Genomic DNA, 5,000 nt, shown 5'->3' with positions numbered 1-5,000 from the left:
GTCTGACTGTGGGACCCGTTTTATGTTTTAGCGTAGCCTCAAGCGAAGACTCTAGTACATCTATATCATAACAACTATGCTGTGACATAACCGAGAGCCTTAACATATCAAGAGTTTGTGTTTTTACCTTAAATAATACCTGGATGTTTGACAATCTTCAAAAACATGTAGGCCTACAGTATACAGTATAAGGTTACTGTAGAAAAATAATTTGTAATGCATTTCAAAATACCTCCTACGTAAATACCCTAAGAAAAAATAGCTGTCCCTTCAGGTGATACTTCTTTTCAGATTTCAGTTTTAGTTTATTTGTAGGGAAGAGGAAAAAAAACTCTCTTGTCTTTGAACCCGCTTGTACAGTTTGAGCACACCCCACAACAATGGTGATGCTACTCCATCACTCTGCTATGCCATTTGGGAAACAACACCCCCTGTGTTCCTCACCCACAACACATTTCCCAATAAACTTCCGCCATGCTGGGTGCCCAACAACACACCCATGCTTCACCCGGCTGCCATCACATCCCTTCACACTGGGCCAATCAAAGCGGAGGGTAGGGTCCCTTACATGACTCACCCAGTAGGGTACACCTCTGATGGCCTCACAGCAAGCCATGCCATTCCATCTCACTCCTGACACCATTTGGAGTGTGGTGAAGGGGAAATGAGTCAATCCACTCAGCCAGGTCTACCTATTCCTATTTTATTTCTTTTCTTTTCCCTTCTTTCTTTCTTTCTTTCTTTCTTTCTTTCTTTCTTTCTTTCTTTCTTTCTTTCTTTCTTTCGGTCTGTCTTTTTTTCTTTCTTTCTTTCTTTCTTTCTTTCTTTCTTTCTTTCTTTCTCTCTTTCATTCTGAACAAAGCAACCATACTGTGCGCCCCATAGTCTTGTTTCAAGTTCTAATAGCTGTAAAGCAGCCTCTTTTAATGACAAACTCCCAGTGAGATCAAATGTTTACGGAACAGAGGGGAACTTGTATTTATGTATCGTCTTCACTATAAGAAACTGCGGCCCTCTCCATGGGGCTCATAGTGAACTCAGCAGTGGATGCAACACAGCCTGAACACTGATTTAGCGCAGGCCTGAGGAAAAGCCCCTTTTTCCTTTTTCTTTCCGTATGACCAAAGCATGCTTTTTTTTCTTTTCTTTTTTCGGGGGATATTCAACATTATTTGGATAGTACTGTATAGTGAAGAATGGAACGGGAAGCGAGTGGGGAAAGAGAGACGGGGAAGGATCTGCAAATTGCCCAGGCTGAAATCGAATCCGTGTCGCCGGCATAGTAACCCAGTGCCCTACTGTAGGCCACAGCAGGAGCATGACCATAGCTTTTTTTGGGGGGGGGGGGGGGGGGGGGGGGGGGTGTCAACTTTATTTGTATATAGCGAAGAAGGAGACAGGATGTGAGTGGGGAGAGAGAGATTGAGAAGGATCTGCAAATTACCCAGGCCGGAATTGAACCCGGGTCGCCGGCATAGTAACCCAGTGCCTTACCGTAGGCTACAGCAGGACCATGACCATAGCATGCTTTGTAGAGGCAAATAACTAATGGATGTGGACGGGGCAGCATGGCTGGATTGGCCTTAAGGCACACAGAGCATTTGCTCGGTGGACTGTTGATGATTTTGGCCTGGTCCTCCCCTTAATGTAATGTTGTGTCATCAGTCCTCATGCTGCCACAGCTGACCTCTCTTAAAGGAAAACGTCAGAAAGTTTCAAATTTACTATATTTCCCTTGGTATATTCCCCAAAATCGATTTTTCACCTTGTTCACATTAGTAAGCCCGAAAGAGTAATACCCGCGAAAGTTTGAAATTCAAGTTACTGCTCTGACTCTCCCTCCCCGGGCGCCGCCATGTTCTCTCAGGCAACAGGGCCATGACGTAAGAAAGAAAACCCGGAAGTGAAGGTTCACTCACTTGCGGTCAAGTGTTCTACTACAGCTAGATGGCACTCGCGGCCAAGTGAATAGGTGTCAATGGGGCTGTAGTCACTTTTCACTTGAATGCGTTCGCCCCCCCCAGTGGGCACCCAAGCGGAACTGCAAAGCTTATTGGCTACAATGGGAATGAGGCTTCTCATCTGTAATTTCTGTAGTGACCCCTACTTGACCCATTTAGCTTGACGCTCATGCAGAAGTGACCCCTTCACTTGACAGCTTGTTTATTTACCTACAGAAATGGAAAGCAGTGACAATAGCAAATTGCGAACTTTATTGTTCTGACTCGGACCCGGAGATAGTTGACAGAGGAGGATTTATTAAACAAGACAGGATCCTCGTACACTATGGACATTTTGAACGTTCCCCTTGGATGAGATAAGGTAGGCAACTTTGGTTGTTTACCGTTTACTGTGAAGGAATCAGGCTGATCACCGTGGACCTTCAAAATAGCATCAAAGATACGCTGGGAAAACTCTTGTGAACAAACTGGTTGCCTACGTTACGTTCAAAAATTATCAAATGTATTGTCAGTCTGTAATAATCGGACATTTCTTGTGCAGTAGATGGGCTTTGGCTACCTTGTTAGCGAAACTCCGGTGATGGTTTTGCATGCTCTCAAATAATGACAAAGCTTGTGGGGAGCAGGATATTTTTTTTTCCTCGAAAGAAAATGTTGCAAACTTGCATGTTGCGATGTGTAGTTGCAAACTTACGATGGCACTGTAACGTGCTCCTGAAATGTCGATGACTGGCAAAATAGACTAGTTGCCTACAGCCAAAATGAAGTCATTGGTCACAGACAAGTATTTTAACCTAGGCCTACTAGTAGCATAATTATATTCATTATTTGTGAAATTGGGCTCTGGAAGTTGTGTCATGAATTATCTGAGCGTGGCACGTTGATGCAATGCCGTCCGTGCATTTAGTCATGAGGACAAAGCATCATCTTACCTCCCGAGTTGGCTAACCTAGGCTATGCCATAATTCATAGACTAGCCTAATTATGCTCTAGTAGTTGCTAGAGGATGGGATCGGCGTAAACCACTGGCGAGCATATTTATAATGGTAACTGAAAGTTGTTCTTTTCCCTAATAACAACCCGCGTGAAAGAGTTCATTTCTTCCCAAAACCTCTCCGTTGAAGCTTTCCGACACGGCTCGTTTTTGTGTAAGCTTAGTTGTTAGAATTTGTGTACTTTTGGAAACAGTCTTGGATCCACTCGTGGGACCAGAGGTTGAGGTAAATAAATTGGTAACAGAACAAAGTTTGCCTTGTGCTTGTCATGAGCTTTTCGTGTGCATCTAAAAGACTGCACATTGTTATGTTGCTTATCAACTTCATTTCAGTGAGAATGGAGTGGGGTAGTTTTCGCTTCGTTGGACAACGCAGCATCTGTAAATGATGCGCCACAACGTCCATATTTTCAGACTGTACGAGTACCCAGACTTCTGCTGTGGGTTGCACCAGCTGGTCATAATTTCCAACGTGAGCGTAAATTGTGCCTACGTTCGAGCATACAGACGAGTAAAAAATAGTTGCACTTTGCATATAGTTTTAAAACTGAATGAGATGGCTGTCAGGAAGATAGAAAACAATTTTAAAACATGGGCCATAAAACAGGGATGGTGATGATGCTATCCCATCTCGGAATGGCATTGTAAATCGCCAAGATCTTGGTTGGAAAGAGACCGTATATTTTCATTAGCCTACGAAATACAGTTTAACCCCCCTTTTTAGCGACAGGATAAGCACAGGATGAGATGTTGCTGGTTAGCCAGCAGACTTGACAGACGGCGTGAAGCCAAATTGTTGAACATAGTGTAGGGCTATGTTTCACAAACATAACTGCAGAATTGTCACGATTCACCCCTTTGTGTCGCTAAATATTTGACTGCTTACCCCTACTGCCGTGACAACAAGGCCTACCAGCGTGCAGAAGTTAGGGGGGGAAAGTCACAACATTCATAGCATAGTCCTACAAACCAGCAATGGGCTGCAATTTATTATAAAGTTGATATTAGGATACATATCAGAGGATAAATTATGTTGGACTGTTTCGTTGCCCTCTCATTTGGGTTTTGCTGTGAACAAATGAATGACCGCTGTCCTTGGTGCTAGCACGTTGTGACAGCGCTGCGTCTTCACCCAAATCATTACCTAGCCTTCCGCCACTGTTCTAGAACTAAGTAGAATGATCCGCTGCACAAATAGATTTTTCTTTCTGACGTAATATTCTGCTGAAAATGGCTGCGCCCATGGCTAGTAGTAAAAAAAAAATATGGAAGCGCAAGGCTATGGGTTAAAAATGTAAAAAAGATGAGAAATCGATTTTTGGGGACATGTGTCATCAAAAATAGGAAAATTGAAAATTTCCGACGTTTTCCTTTAAGGGCCGTACACACACATCGCTGCTATTTACTAGCTTCTCGCTTGCTCGCCTACTCGCCTCTCTTTCATGGAACGTTCGCTGAAAGTTCCCGCAGCTTTAATTGCCAATGAACAGGCGAGAAGTACCGAACTAATTGGTTACTCGCTTACTCGCCTCGCTTGAAGATAAAATATTTTCAACTCGGGATCCGCCCACATCGCATCGCTTGTACAGTACTCGCCTACTCGCCTGCTAGTCTTGCTGGAACACAATGACATTCTATGGAGTTCATTCGCTGAGCTAGTAACTAGCAGCGACCTGTGTGTATGGCCCTTTTGTCACATTTGAATATTCATTTTGGCTGTTGTGTTCAAAGTAGTTTATAATAGAGGACTACAAATATTGTCATGGGCTTCATTGTCTCCCTCAATGCTTGGCAGATTGGTCTTGGCGGAAAATGCCCGGCCTGACTTTTTGTCCCAGCCCAGGCCTGCAGGGCAGTGTGAAGTTTACTCTACTAATCCATTCAAAACACGGTTAAATCATACAGTAGGATATCATTACCATCACCTTCCACGAAGAAAATATCATCCTTTCTTTTCCCCTTTCTCTAAATGGCTGTTACTCTTTATACAAATTGTACATAGCACGTAAGATTGATGTCGGCGGGAAAATTATATTATGATCTGT

General features: G+C 43.5%; 1 protein-coding gene across 1 annotated transcript in view; it reads right to left on the bottom strand.

Moving 5' to 3' along the window:
* The window catches only part of tenm2a (teneurin transmembrane protein 2a), a 675,012-nt gene that overhangs the window by 126,888 nt on the left and 543,124 nt on the right, over nucleotides 1-5,000 (bottom strand). The window lies entirely within an intron of this gene.

Source organism: Engraulis encrasicolus, chromosome 23 (assembly GCF_034702125.1).
Source record: "Engraulis encrasicolus isolate BLACKSEA-1 chromosome 23, IST_EnEncr_1.0, whole genome shotgun sequence".
Taxonomy (NCBI): Eukaryota; Metazoa; Chordata; class Actinopteri; order Clupeiformes; family Engraulidae; genus Engraulis; species Engraulis encrasicolus.
This window is presented reverse-complemented; position numbering and strand designations above follow the sequence as displayed.